The following is a 15,312-nucleotide window of genomic DNA, read 5'->3' as shown; positions in this document are numbered from 1 at the left end:
GGAAGAGGCCAAAGGTCAGGACAGGCAGCAGACAGACGAAATCTGGGGAACAAGCCAAAGATCAGGATGGGCAGCGGACAGATGAAATCCAGGAAACAAGCCAAAGGTCAGGACGGGCAGCATGTTAGGGGCACCAGCCGCGGAGGCCCGCAGCCGGCCCCCTCCACCTACCGGCAATCTATACTGGCATCCTCACTGCCCCAGGGATCCTTGTGGCAGCGGGGAGCCACACCAGACGCACTCCCTCGTGTGGCATCTGCTCTGTCCAACCGCCGCTAGCGTGGCCTTTCTGACGCAGTCAACCACCTGATTATTCCCTCTCCTGGCTGCCCTAGGTGTGCGCGCGCATCCCTCCTCCTAATTTAAAGGGACAGCGATGGCGATAGTCCAGCTCCTCACTCTGGTCCTGGCCTATATCAAGGCAAGGCCTGCCCCCAGACCTTGCCTTGGCTTCCTCTGGCTCTTGTTCCTGTTTGGAGATTCCGGACCTTCGTCCTGCGTTCCTGACTTCCTGGACCTTGGTTTGATCCTTGCCTGACTTCGGACTACGAGATATGCCACCTGTCCTGCCCCTTGCCTGACTTTGGACCACGAGATAGGCCGCCTGCTCTAACCCTTGCCTGACTTCGGACCATGAGATACGCTTCCTGTATTGACACCTACCTGACTGAACCATGAGATACGCTGCCCGCCACAACCCTCTCTTCTTTAGGACCACGAGACTTCCCGTACCTGAGTCCCCACGTTAAGTCCAGCCGATCCTGGTACCCAAGGGCTCAACCTGTGGGGAACAAGGGCTGGTAGTGGTGAAGCTCCTTCGGGCTCTCAGTCGCTCTCCAGCCTTGCCAGCCGACGGAGGGAATCTGTGGGGTTCCTCCACGTAGGTGGTGCCAACTCCCCCTTGGCCCAGGGATCCACGACCGTAACACAGCAGACCGACGAAATCCGAAGAAATACCAGGGTCGAAGCCAGAAGAACCATCCAAGGAGCAGGAGAGCGAGTCCGGGGCAGGAGCACAGGGCCAGGAGGAGAGGAAGAGCAGGAACTGGAACAGGAAGACGAAGAAGCAGGAACTGGAGCAGGAAAATGGAAAAGCAACTTGTGGACTCAGGAGAGTGCTGTTATGATTTGTGGGTATGTGGGCCCTTAGCCCGAGATGCAAGTTGTTACTGCCTGTGGGAAGGACCCCCACAGGTCTGCACCATCGGGAGGTGAGGTCAGAGACAGCGGAGAGCTCTGGGTGAGGCAATAGAGAGGTCCCGCGGCACCAGGAGACAAACCCCGTGGAGAGTAGACTGGAGGCAATAACTGGGCAGGGACCCCGAGGGAAGGAATCCAGACAGACCATAGAGCGGGGGGCATGAGGCTTGGCCAATCAGGAGGTACTCCGGAGGGCAACCCCGAAGGGAGGAGCTGCACAGCATAGGATGATGATGTAATGCCATAGGCCAGCCCACAGGACAAGGAAGCCCGAGCTGAGCCTCTGGTGATGATGTAGCACCACCTTGAGGAGCGGGGAAGTTTTGGCAGTCTCAACATAGCACGTAGGTGCAACCCCGAGGAGTGGGGAAGTGCGCAAGTCCCAGGAAAGCCGGAGAGTGCTACCCTGAGGAGCGGGGAAGCTCCGGCAATATGTAAGCGCGGTCCCGAGGAGCAGGAGGTGCGGCCAGTTCCGTCCAGGCTGTGGGCGCAATCCTGAGGAGCGGGGAAGTCCCTCTGTAGAACTCACGGATAGTTGAGTTGTCCCAGAGGTAGTCCCGAGGAACGGGCAGCCTTGCAGTTTAGAACCCAGGAGATCAGAGCCAGCCCGAGGAGCGGGGTAGGCAAGGAGAGCGAGTCCCGAGTGCGTGCACTGGTCCTCAAGGAGCGGGTACCAGACAGGGTCCAAGTCCAAGGCACGAAGCGTAGTCTCAGGAGCACGTAGCAGTAGTCGAAGACATATGGAACTTGTTGCCAAGTCGGTTAGCTGAGGGCGAATATGGAGTTTAAATATACCGATCTGATGATGTCATCAACCAGAGACACCCCCGAGGTTCCCGCCAAGAAGGCTTCAAAGGAGGGCCCAGTGGCGCATGCGCCTAGGAAGGCCCAAAGTCGAGGAAGACGGCGGCATCGTTCAGGCTGCCATGAGGAGTCCCTGGGAACGCAGCGGTGGAAGCTGGCCCGAGCCGCAAGCAGCCCCGAGGAGGGCAGGAGAGCAGTGCAGGAAGTAAGTACATGCAGTCACAGCCGTCTGCGACTGACGGGCATAACAAGTGCGACCTGTTGCTGAGGCAATGTTAGAGCAGCAGCGGCTGCCTTAAATAGGCCCTCCCTGCTGATGTGGGCATCCGGGACTGCGGGAAGTTTTCTCGCCACGGCCCCTTTAAGTGTTGAGGGGGGCCATGCGCCTCGGGAGGGCTGAAGTTGGCGGTGCGGCAGCGGCATTGCTTCTCCGCGCCCTATTTTCTAGGTTGGCCAATTTTATCTTTATAGCTTGGTTATCTTCCTGCAGTTCCGAGCAAGCGGATTTTAACATTTTAGTTATTTCAGTCTGGCAATCTATACGGGTATCCAACTCATCGACCCAATTACCCATTGTAGCCAAGTCCTCCCGTATTTCCGCCATGTGCTCAAGCATTTCTTGTCGGTACATTTTTATGTCCTTTCTCAAGTTTGAGAACCACTCACGAAATTCTGTTCTGGTTGGTATGTCAGGGCTCGAGACGTCGGTGTGATCTGGGCTAGTCTCTGTGGCCTCTAGATGCGGTGTGGCAGCGCCATCTTGGAACTCACTGGCTTCCTCATCCTGATCCTTGGCCAAGGCCTGTCCATCTTTGCAGAAAGAAAAGCGCTTAAAGTCTATATTTTTACATTTGGAGGCTAAGTCGTTGATGATGGGGATGCGGCGATGCCCTTGCCAACACAGTGAGGTAAAAATCGGGTTCGCTGACAGAAGATTAGAGCAGATTAAATGTGCGACGCTGGGAGCTCGAAGGTTAGGCTGCCATCTTCACCGATGATGTCACTTCCTCCTCAATCTATTCTTTTTTTAATCGGTCCAGTTGTTTTTTTCTGTTCCTTTATGGTTTCAGCTCATTCAGAATTAGCCTCTGTTGCACTAGAGTGCCATAAGCCTTCATTGGCATTTACTCAAGGTTTTTCCGCTACTCAGCCCAGCCATCATAGCATGAGTCAGGAGAATTGGATTCAGACAACAGCCAACACTGGGCCCTGACTTTTACAGTCTGGGATACTGATGTGCAGACATCAGGGAAAAAAGCACAGGACTGTTTCTATGGCCAAGTTCAAAAGCAAAGCATGATCAAGCTGCATTGTCTGACTGTAAATATTACCACCTTTAACATAAGGCTTGGAGGCAACCAGCAAGCAGCAGCAGTTACTACCCTTAACTGAGACATAGGGGTAAGCTACAAGGAGCAGTTTCATACTACCATATAAAACTTGCTGGGCAGACTGGATGGACCATTTGGTCTATTTCTGCCGTTGTTACTATATTCGTCGTTACTACGGGTCCTCATCCAAGCAGTGGCTCACCTCCAGAACCTGGCTAATGTGAGCCCTATGTCTGGCCACTGAGTGTTGCTGTTGAGCAATGGCTGCCTGACATCCTTTTCCAGGGACTGGGAATGCTGATTATGCAGCATGCCAAGCCCTGGCCTTCCTAGAGAGCAGAAGACAGGCCTGGGAATTGAACCCATATTCCCTTCAGGACAGTCAGGGTTGCCAACTCGATGTTTTTTTTTTACTGGCAGGCTGCCAGATTTTTACTGTCAGCTTTTTTATGGACATTTGTTTTTCCATTGTCATTTTGTGTATAGTTGGACTTATTATGCCAAGATTTACTACTTTATGCACAAATATGTAGTCTCCAAATCTCAAGACTACAGCCTTACAGAACCTGATCCCAGGGCACTAGAGAGATAAGCCCTGCCACTAACAACATTTTCACAGATGTCACTTTTTATTCATTTTTGTTTAACTAGCTATAAATTTACTCACCGTTAGCAACTCTGATGGTAGTGTACAACACTTGCCACTCAGCCGGCCCCTCTCAATCAAACCTTAGCGAGGAGCTGCGACCAAGTGATCAGAGAAATGGGCTGAAATCCAGGGAAACTAGAGTTCATATCCCACTTCCTCCACTGACACTCCTTGTGACCTTGGGCAAATTATTTATTCTCCTGTTACCTCTACTACTTGTGCAGCTTGTAAGCCCTTTGGGGCAGTGACTTATTGCTCCTGAATACTAATCGTGATATAAGCCACCATGAGCATTATTTGAAAAAGTGGTATAAAAATAATTTAAAAAATCTATTCTGTAAATTTCTCCCGACCTGCAACTAACTATAGAATATATTGTTTCATGGACCAAGGTTTCTGGTGTTACAGAAGTTGTAAGGAAAAGAAACAGATGCTTATTTGTAGAAACAGAAAACCTTATATGAAGAAGAACAAGGCCCCTTAAAGCTGTCACGGTGCTGTCTATATGTGGGAATAACCAAAACACAGTAGAAACTGACATTCTCACACTCTGTCCCAGGACACACCCCCCCCCCCACCCCCGTCCCCGTCCCCGTCCAAAAAAAAAAAAAAAAAAGCCGTGCTCCCTTTGGCAATCTAAACTTTCAATATTGACACATCCCTTGAACCTATCTTATCTCATCTGCAGGTCCAAAATGCCAAAAGTGGGCAGGAGTGATCATAAGGTACACCTGCTCCACCAAGCACTATGTAAAAATGGTGCCAGCAGGCCCTGTAGCCGGCACTATTTTGTTGTGCAGAAATGCATGCATTGTTCTGGTGCATGCAAAAAAAAAAAAAAAAAGACATTTAGAACTCATATGGTATTAGGTCTATTATAATACGTGTTGCATGTGGGTTTGGTCCTCAAAGTCTTGAGTAAACTGAATGATAATAATGATATAGTAAACTTTCCATACCAAAACAATACTAACTGTCAGAACAACCCTATCTATGAAAAGGCAACACTGCAAATATTACACCAGGCCCTAAAACACCAATACACTACCTATGGGGAAAACAGAACAAACCAGGCTGCTATAAATCCCTACACAGAAACTGCATGCTAGCAGAATACCCTATCTAGGTTACACAGGCAGAACACAGACAGACCCTCACCAAATACAGAATAAAAGTATACATAGAAACATGTAGACAGAAATCAAACTAGAAACTGCAACAAGCAGCAATTGAAAAATAGAAATATTTCCAAACAGCAATAAATATTTCAAAATGGCAGAGACTTACCCACTAAATAAAAGTAAAAAGGATGGAAAAATACCCCACTCTCCATACCTGACAGGCTCCATTCTCCCCAGACAGGCTCCATATACTCCCACATTCTGAACCGTCCAGGCAGGCTCCCATTCACACATCCTTCTCCAGCCAGGCTCTCATTTGCAAGCTCATCCCCCCAAGCAGGCTCCCATTTACACACACACACACACATACACACACACAAAACCTAGGTAAGCAGGTAGACTCCCCATTGGTAGCAGAAGGCAGCGGCGGATTCCCGATGAAGACCGGCCCGGGGATTCACCGCCCAGGCCAGCCCAGGAGATACCACATGGTCTGCCGAGCTCGGCTCTGTCACGGCCGCGCTCGGCAGACCACGTGACTAGCGTGACCGGCCCACCGGGGGATGCCCGATCCCCCGATAGGCCAATCCACCCCTGGCAGAAAGGGAAGCTTCTTCTCCTCTTCCTGAGCTGGCCCTGTGCTATTCAAAACTTGTGAGAATAGCACTTCCTCAATGCTGATCTCATGCATGTATAGAGCAGGTGCTAGTCTCATAAGAACATAAGAAATTGCGATGCTGGGTCAGACCAAGGGTCCATCAAGCCCAGCATCCTGTTTCCATCAGAGGCCAAACCAGGCCACAAGAACCTGGCAATTACCCAAACACAAAGAAAATCCCATGCTACTGATGCAATTAATGTTTTGAATACTGTGTTGCCGGCACATTGGAGAGGTAGGAAACAGGATCCCTCCTGAGGGGGTCCTCTTTTTTTCCTTCAGACAACAGGATTGGGGTCCACAGCAGCCTCCCAGGTCTTCTCTTTCTTCGGCCACTGATAGAATGGGGTCTACCAGCAACCTCCTGGACCTTTCTTCTTTCTTCAGCTACCGGTGGGTTGGGATCCCCCAGCAACCTCTTGGGTCTTTCTTTTTTCGCCTACCAGTGGGATGGGGTCCATTGATGGCCTCCTAGACTCTCAATTTTAAGAGTGCCCCTTCCCTCGCTGCACCCCCCCCCCCCCCCCCAGGCACGCTTGTGCAATTGCACTGTTATGATTTGGTGGTGTTGTGGGCCCTTGGTCATAGCAAGAGATGGAACCTCCCACACAGATCGATACTCTAAGGCCGCGGTAGAAACAGTGCGGCAGTGCCGGGCGCACCCTCGTTCCCCGCACGCACAGTTCTCTTCACCTACCGCTCGATACTCTCTTCAAATTGCATGCAAATGCATGCCGCGGCTGCGAAGCGTTAGGCAAGCGTTAGGCCCGCGCAACCCATTTTACTGTATAGGCGCTAATACAGCGCCTATACAGTATCCTGGGTGCGCTGGTACCTGTCATTTCAAATGACATTTGAAATGACAGGCACCAGGAAGTGGATGGTTCCCCCCCCCTCCCGAAGCAAGGCGCAGGGTGAAAATTAAAACGGGAATAAAGTGTAAAAAATGGGGGTAAAACCAAAGGGAGTAAAGTGTAAAAAACCATGGACGACCTCCATATTAACATTGCAGCGTAAGTTGTTTATATATATATATATAAATACCTGTCACTTTCCTGTCACTTTCCGAATCCCCCAGGCATACTGTCATCGAGGCGGCAACGGGAGCCAGCGGGCGGATGGGCGCCCGTTCATCCAGGCGGCGGTGGCAGTGGGAGCCGGCGGGCGGGTGGGCGCGCGTTGGATCCAGGCGGCGGCGGGAGCCGGCGGGCGCGCGTTGGATCCAGGCAGCGGCGGGAGCCGGCGGGCGGGTGGGCGCGCGTTGGATCCAGGCGGCGGTGGGAGCCGATGGGCGGGGGGGCGCGTGTTCGATCCAGGCCGCGGCCGGAGCCGGCGGGTGGGCGTGCATTCATCCAGGCAGAGGGAGCCGGTGGCGAAAGCGGCCTCCGGAGGCCGCTTTCGCCGCCGGCTCCCTCTGCCTGGATGAATGCACGCCCACCCGCCCGCGGCCTGGATCGAACACGCGCCCACCCGCCCATCGGCTCCCACCGCCGCCTGGATCCAATGCGCACCCACCTGCCCGCCGGCTCCCGCCGGCTGGATGAACGGGCACCCACCGCTGCCTGGATCCAACGCGCGCCCGCCGGCTCCCGCCGCCGCCTGGATCCAACGCGCGCCCACCCGCCCGCCGGCTCCCACCGCTGCCGCCGCCTGGATGAACGGGCGCCCATCCTCCCGCTGGCTCCCGCCGCCGCCTCAATGACCGCACGCCTGGGGGATTCGGAAAGTGACAGGAAAGTGACAGGTATTTATATATATATATAAACAACTTACGCTGCAATGTTAATATGGAGGTCGTCCATGGTTTTTTACACTTTACTCCCTTTGGTTTTACCCCCATTTTTTACACTTTGGGGTAGATTTTCAAACCGCGCGATTTGGCGTATTTTTGCTGGCGCATCAGGCGCAAGCAAAAGTACGCAGGATTTTAGTAGATACGCGCGTAGCCGCGCGTATCCGCTAAAATCCTGGATCGGCGCGCGCAAGGCTATTGATTCCGTATAGCCGGCGCGCGCCGAGCCGCGCAGCCTACCCCCGTTCCCTCCGAGGCCGCTCCGAAATCGGAGCAGCCTCGGAGGGAACTTTCCTTTGCCCTCCCCTCACCTTCCCCTCCCTTCCCCTACCTAACCCACCCGCCCGGTCCTGTCTAAACCCCCCCCTTACCATTGTCGGGGGATTTATGCCTCCCGGAGGGAGACGTAAATCCCTGCGCGCCAGCGGGCCGCTAGCGCGCCGGGACGCGACCTGGGGGCGGGTCCGGAGGGCGCGGCCACGCCCCTGGACCGCCCTGGGCCGTAACCATGCCCCCGGGCCCGCCCCCGAAATGCTCCCGACACGCCCCGAAAACGCCGCGCGGATCGGGCCCGCCCCCGACACGCCCCCCTCAGAAAACCCCGGGACTTACGCGAGTCCCGGGGCTCTGCGCGCGCCGGTAGGCCTATGTAAAATAGGCGCACCGGCGCGCAGGGCCCTGCTCGCCTAAATCCGCCCGGATTTAGGCGGATTTAGGCGAGCAGGGCTCTTAAAATCCGCCCCTTTATTCCCGTTTTAATTTTCGAACACCACACTAACACCAAGTAGAGGGTAGGCGGTAAACTAACAGGTTAAGGATGCGGCAAAATAGCGGGTTACAAAGGAGATAATCTGAGCGCGCGTCACAGTATCGGAGGGGAATAGCTAATTCCTTCATTATACAGCTAATTCGTTCATTTACATATCATATACATGCTGGGTGCGGAAAGGGTTATGCGTCTGTTTTAAGAAGCGCTAAGGACGCGTGAAACTGGAGACTGTATCGCTGGATCGCCTTACGCGTCTGAATTGTGCGCTCACAGCACGTTACAGACGGGAAATCTTCAACCGCACGTTACAGTATCGATCTGACAGGGAGGAGCCCTGTGGGAACTTGCTGCGATAGGCTGGCTCTAATGGTACACACAAAGAAGTCAAGAGTGTCTTTATTATACAGCCGATGATGGAAACAACCCGAGGAGCGGGCAGAGAGCCTCTGCACAGAGAAGGGTGGTCCCAGAGGAGTGGTCTCGCTGATACTCTACAGCGTGACCTGCGGAGATGTCAAATTTCTGACACAGTGCCTTCCAGAATTTAGCAGTGAACTGCACACCCCTATCCAACAGGATGTGTCTCAGCATGCCGTGAAGACGGAAGATGTGTTTCACGAACAACTTAGCTAGTTCCGCAGCCAACGGTAACCCTGGTAGTACCATGAAGTGGGCCATCTTCGAGAAGTGATCGACAGTTACCCAAATCGTGTTATTCCCGTTGGAAGGTGGTAAGTCTATCATGAAGTCGGTTGCGATATGTGTCCATGGTTCTTCAGGCACTGCAAGGGTTGAAGGAAACCCCAGGGACGTCCGGCCGGAGGTTTCTGCCTCACGCAGGTAGCACATGAGGCTACGTAAGCTTGTACATATGCCTTCATCGTGCGTCACCAATAGAAGCGCTGAAGCATGGCTAGCGTGTGGGCTTGGCTAGGGTGACCGGCCAATCGAGAATCATGTGCCCACCTTAATAGCTTTTTCCTCATACCTCGAGCCACCACAGTCTTACCGGCTGGCTCCGCATGGGTGGCAGCCAAGACCACCTTCTCAGGGCTGCTGATGTGGCGAGGTTCATCAGGCACATCTTCTGGTAGAAAGGAACGCGAGAGGGCGTCCGCCTGGACATTGTTCTCCGCAGGACGGTATTTGAGCAGAAAATCGAATCGTTATACATCGTTATTTGGTGTTGGGCCCCTTCCAACCATGGACGCCACTCCTCAAAGGCCAGTTTAATAGCTAACAGCTCTTTATCTCCAATTCCATAATTTCTCTCGGCTGGAGAAAAACGTCGAGAGAAGATTGAGCATGGATGAAGGGTGTTGGTATCGCTGTTCTGGCTTAACACAGCTCCCATGCCGACATCGGAGGCGTCGATTTTGACGATGAATGGGCAATAAGGATCGGAGTGGCAAAGACAAGGTCTTTTTAAGAAGGCCACTTTGAGAGTCTGAAAGGCCGCCACGGCCTCAGGAGACCATTTAGAAGGGTTAGCACCTTTTCCAGTCATGGCAGTGAGTGGAGCAGTTAAGGTGGAGTAATGCTTGATAAACGTACGGTAGTAGTTTGTGAAGCCGAGAAAACGGCATAGTGCCTTTAATCCAGTCGGTTGAGGCCAGTCTTGGTTGCTTTTGGTTTTTTGAGGGTCCATTTGGAACCCTTCTTTGGAAACAATAGAACCAAGGAAAGGCATGGATTCTTGGTGAAAGGCACACATTTCAAGTTTTGCGTAAAGGTGGTTGTCACTTAATCCTAGTAGTACCTTGACCACATCTGCCTGATGCGTCTGAATGTCCTTTGAGAAGATTAAGATGTCATCTAAATATACCACCACGCAATGGTACAGCAGGTCTCGCAGAATTTCATTCATCATACTTTGAAATACCGCTGGTGCATTGCACAAGCCGAAAGGTATGTCTAAGTATTCGAAGTGTCCATCACAGGTACTAAAGGTGGTTTTCCACTCATCCCCGTGATGGATTCTGACCAGGTTGTAGGCCCCTTTTAGATCTAGCTTGGTAAAGATCTTGGCCCCCTGGAGTCTGTCGAACAGCTCTGAAATCAGCGGTAGAGGGTAACGATCCTTGATGGTAATTTTGTTGAGGCCCCTGTAATCAATACAAGGGCGAAGGGATCCATCCTTCTTGCAAACAAAGAAAAACCCTGCACCAGCAGGTGACTTCGAGGGTCTGATAAACCCCTTTTGTAGGTTCTCTTGGATGTAGACCGACATGGCCTCAGTCTCTGATAATGAGAGGGGGTACACCCTTCCCTTGGGAGGTTCCGAGTTAGGCTTCAGGTTAATTGCACAGTCGAAGGTTCTATGCGGTGGTAGGACGTCTGCCATTTGTTTGGAGAAGACGTCCTGAAACAATGCATATTGAGGGAGAAGACCAGGTAGAGATGGTATAGTAGACATACATGGTAAGGGTGTAACTTTCTTTAGGCATCGGTTATGACAGCCAGAGCCCCACTGCGAAAGTTCCATCATAGTCCAGTTGAACTGAGGGGTGTGTTCTTGTAACCAGGGTAAACCAAGTACAACGGGGTGAATGGTTTGTCAAGGACCAGGAACGAGATAATCTCAGAGTGGAGCGCCCCAGTGTGCAAGCATACGGGCTGCGTAACAAGAGAGACATCCCCAGGTAGAGACTTGCCATGTAGTGACGATAGCAGCAAAGGAGTAGTGGTAGGCATAGCAGGAATTCGTAGATGTTCCACAAGTCTTTTCAGAATAAAGTTTCTGCCAGCACCTGAATCCACAAGTGCAAGTGTCTGGAACTCGAGACTTCCTGAAACAAGAGAGACGGGGAGAGATAGTGGAGGAGAGGGAGTAGTTAGACCTAGGAAGAATCCTCCAGCGGATCCTAGTTCTGCATGTTTCCCGGTCAGATGGAGCAAGTCTGTACAGCATGGCCTGATTGCCCACAGTACATGCAGAGGCTCATACGTTTGCGGTAGCACCTCTCTTTAGCGGTTGAGTGGCTGCGGCCTAGCTGCTTTGGTTCATCTTCTTCACTGGGCACAGAAGGTTGGGTAGATGCCATATGAACAGTTTGAGGGCGAATACCTCCTGAGGTATGTTTCTTGGAGCTCTTTGATTCTTGGGTCCGGTCACGGATTCGGTGATCCACTCTTCCGGCTAGATCAATAAGAGCATCTAGGGTGTCTGGTAAATTGCAAGCTGCGAGTTCATCCTTTATAGGGGAGTTGAGACCCTCCAGGAATATAGCACGTAAGCATCCCAGGTCCCAGTGGAGTTCTGAGGATAATGTTTTAAATTCAATAACATAGTCCGGTAAGGGTCTACACCCATGTTGGAGGTGTAAAAGTGTAGACCCTGCGATAGTCTGGCGTGCTGGATCGTCAAACACTGACTTGAAAAGGGTCAGAAACCCAGATAGGTCACTCAAGACTGGGTCATTACATTCCCAGAGGGGTGAAGCCCAGGCCAGGGCTCTTCCTTCTAGTGAAGACAGAATATATGTTGTCTTGGAAACAGCAGAAGGAAAGTATTTATGTTGCAACGAAAAGTGCATGCAGCACTGGTTGAGGAAGCCCCTACACATCTGGGCATCACCAGAGAAGTGTATAGGAGCAGGTAATGGCACAGTGATTTGATCCTTACTCACTTGAGAAGAAGAATTCATATCTGGAACAGGATGAGTGCTCAGTCTGGCACTCAAATGAATGAAGGTGATGGTTAACATCTCCAGGAACTTCTGTTGTTCATTGAGCCACTGGGCCAGGCCAGGAATGGCCTGCAAGGCTGAGAGCTGAGCTGGGTCCATGGAGTTAGCAATCTGTTATGATTTGGTGGTGTTGTGGGCCGTTGGTTGTAGCAAAAGATGGAACCTCCCACAAGGAGGAGCCCTGTGGGGACTTGCTGCGATAGGCTGGCTCTAATGGTACACACACAGAAGTCAAGAGTGTCTTTATTATACAGCCAATGATGGAAACAACCCGAGGAGTGGGCAGAGAGCCTCTGCACAGAGGAGGGTGGTCTCAGAGGAGTGGTCTCGCTGATACTCTGCAGCGTGACCCGTGGAGATGAACTCTCACCAATAGATTGCAGATCCAGTAGTGGTCCGCAGAGCGGGGGTACGCCGTGAATCCACACTGTAGATGGCAGGCCTGTAAGGTAGATCCGGTAGTGGTCCGCAGAGTGGGGTACGCCGTGAATCCACACTGTAGATAGGTGACAGAGAGAGAGACAAGCTGGAAAGCTGAGGAACTCACTCTGTAGAGATAGGCTGAAGACGAGAGTGACCTCCAAGGAGCGGAGGCCCAGGATGAGGCAAGGCCCCCAAGGAGCGGGTACCAAGGGCATCCTTAGCTGGAACAAGCTGACCCCGAAGGGTAAACAGGAACATAGAAAGGTCCTCAAGGAGCGGATACCTAGGTCATCCAAAGTAGTGTAAAGAGTGAGGGCATCTGTAACCCGAGCGAAATCAGCAGGAACAAATCCTTGCTAACTCGTAGCTGGAATGGAATTTGGAGTTTAAATTCCTGGAGGCAGTGATGTCATGCGGAGGGGACGCCCCCGAGGTTCCCGCCAAGACGTACGTAAAAGGAGGGCCAACGCACACGCTCGCGTGCCCTAGGTGATCCCAGAAGGGAAATGGCAAACGCAATCGCCCTTGCTGGTCCAGGGACGCCGGAGCAGTTGGCATGTGGAAGCGGAGGCAGCCATCTTGCCAGCTGGAACAGAGAAAGGCAGAAAAGAGGTGAGACAGAGAGGCCGCAACCGTCTGTGGCCGATGGGCGCAACATGCACAGTGTGCACACCCGGTAGCACCAGGCCTGCAGGGAGAAGAGAGAGAGAGAGACAAAGGGGAGAGAGGAGGGGGCTGCAAGAAAAGGGAGGAGTAGTAGAGAGGGGGCACTGCTAGCATGGGGTGGGGTGGGAGGGAAAGAAGAGGATGTAGCTGGATAAGGTGTGGAGGAGGAGAAAGCGGAATGCAGGGTGAGGAGTGGGGAGAAAGTGAGGGATACAGAGGAAGGTGCTGCTGGGTAGGAGGGGAGAGAGGTGTTGTGCTGTAGCCAGAGCCACCACAGGGACAGCAAAGGAGAGAGCACTGTGCTGGAACAGCCACGGATAAGTCAAGGAGGAGGGAGGGGGCTGTGATTCTGAATATGTGCCTCGGCTGCAGAAATACTAGTCCACCAGATAGACTAAAATACTTACTTTATGCTGGAAGAGAAAGCCTCCACTTCATTCCAAGTTTTATCCTGGTTTGGGACTGTCATGAGAGAAGGGCTCTGAAGTACTGTACTGCTTCCCCGGTCATGCTTGGTGATAATGATCCACCACTTCTAAACATAGTTCCTTGGAGTCAGTTCTGTAGACATGGATTGCTGCAACACGTTTCTTATATGAAAAACAAAGAGAAGAGGAAACTGCAAGAAGTCATGCGAGTCCTATTTATTAAGCATTTTCCCGATAGACAAAATAGGGAAATATTTAGTAGCAGTGACTTGCTGGTGAGAATAGTAAGGAAAGGAATTAGGAAAAAGCACTGCTATTAAATAATAATAATTTAAAAAATTGTGGATATCTATCTCTAAAAGGAAAGGATATGTTTTGTTGTTTGAAATATTTTTCCTGCTCCTTACTGGGGGATCACAATCAAAAGCAAAGGCAGAGACGTGCTGAGCAGAAGCTCTGCAAGATGTCAACTTCCAGAAGGGTAATCGTGCTTGTCTACTAAAGCAGCAAAAGTAACAATGAGTCTGGTGGCATCTTATAGAGTAACCAATTCATCAAGGCATGAGCTTTTGAGGACAAGAGTCCATATTGTCAGATGTAAAGCTCATGCCTCAATAAAGTGCTATCAGAGTCTCCTTGTCAATTTTTGCAGGATGGTCACTATTTGGAAGCTGTTTTGAGGAACATCTGGAGAATAGATTCAGCCATTGGTATTTTGTTCTTTGTTTAAATTCTTTGTGTTTTATTTAATTTTGCATTTTAATTTGATGTATTGTTTGTATTTTAATTTTAGGTACTGTAATTTGCAGTTTGTCCGCTATAGGCAGGTAATAAATATTATAATAAATAAATAAATAAATAAATACATGGACGAATTAAAGGTCAACAAACAAATTGTAAATGATATATTTTGATTCGATTAATGTAATTCATCGGTGACTAGCTTTCAAGTGTTTCCTCTCGTCATCAGGTCAGTCTAATCTCAGAGTGATGTGCTAAATTAATGTTTTGGAAAGAGAATTGTTATATTAGCACAAAATGAAAGACTGCTAAAATAAAGGCGCTCATGGAGGTAATAATCATCATTTTATGGAAAGCACATGAATTCCAAAACGTATCTTTTAACTTCCCCGGCCCACTGTAAATTCAGTGATGATTTCCGGAAAGGACTGGACCCTTTTATTGTAGTGGATCAATACTGGGCTGGCAGGAGGAGGGTGCATGTGACAGAAAGCAAGGTGCACGGCGCTCGCTTACCCTTTCGCTCCGGGGGATGCGCGCTGCTGCCGGCGGCCTCTGTTGCATGCGCGGATGCTGTGACGGACGGTGCACACCCCTCTCTCGCCGGGAATGCTCCCCCAAGCCTCTCGTGTTGACCTTGGAGACGGCTCGGTAACTAACCTCCGGCCAATCGGGGGGGGAGGGAGGCGGTCCGGGGCGGGTGATTGCGGGGTTTGCGCGACACCTGTGGGCGGGGCAGAGGGCGGAGCCTGGCGGGGGCGGGAGCAGCCTTGCCAGCTGCCGTTCCTAGCGGCGCCTGTACCTGCTAGGGAAGCGAGAGGTGGTTGTTTTTTTTAACTTTCTAATAGGGACGTGAGCAGGCCGCAGCTGTGTTGAAAGAGAAGTTTGAACATAGAGCGCCGGCGCTCCAGATTCTGAAACGCGTGATGTGATTGTGCTGCCTGTATGCTGAGCAGAGATTTACTGTTGGCACTGTATTGAAGCCAGGCACATGCCATCCTTAGCAGGGCCGGTGCAAGGATCTGTAGCGCCCTAGTTCCC

General features: G+C 51.5%; 1 protein-coding gene across 1 annotated transcript in view; it reads right to left on the bottom strand.

Moving 5' to 3' along the window:
• The window catches only part of VWA3B (von Willebrand factor A domain containing 3B), a 632,585-nt gene extending 617,692 nt beyond the window's left edge, over positions 1 to 14,893 (bottom strand). The window contains exons 1-2 of the mRNA XM_029603312.1: positions 14,788 to 14,893; positions 13,510 to 13,692 (exon numbers count right to left, since the gene is read on the bottom strand). The gene's annotated coding sequence lies outside the window, so the exon portion shown is untranslated. The remainder of the gene's footprint in view (positions 1 to 13,509; positions 13,693 to 14,787) is intronic.
• Between the last annotated feature and the right edge of the window lie 419 nt (positions 14,894 to 15,312).

Source organism: Rhinatrema bivittatum, chromosome 5, assembly GCF_901001135.1.
Source record: "Rhinatrema bivittatum chromosome 5, aRhiBiv1.1, whole genome shotgun sequence".
Classification (NCBI taxonomy): domain Eukaryota; kingdom Metazoa; phylum Chordata; class Amphibia; order Gymnophiona; family Rhinatrematidae; genus Rhinatrema; species Rhinatrema bivittatum.
Note: the sequence above shows the minus strand (reverse complement) of the source record. Positions and strands in the feature narration are given on the sequence as shown.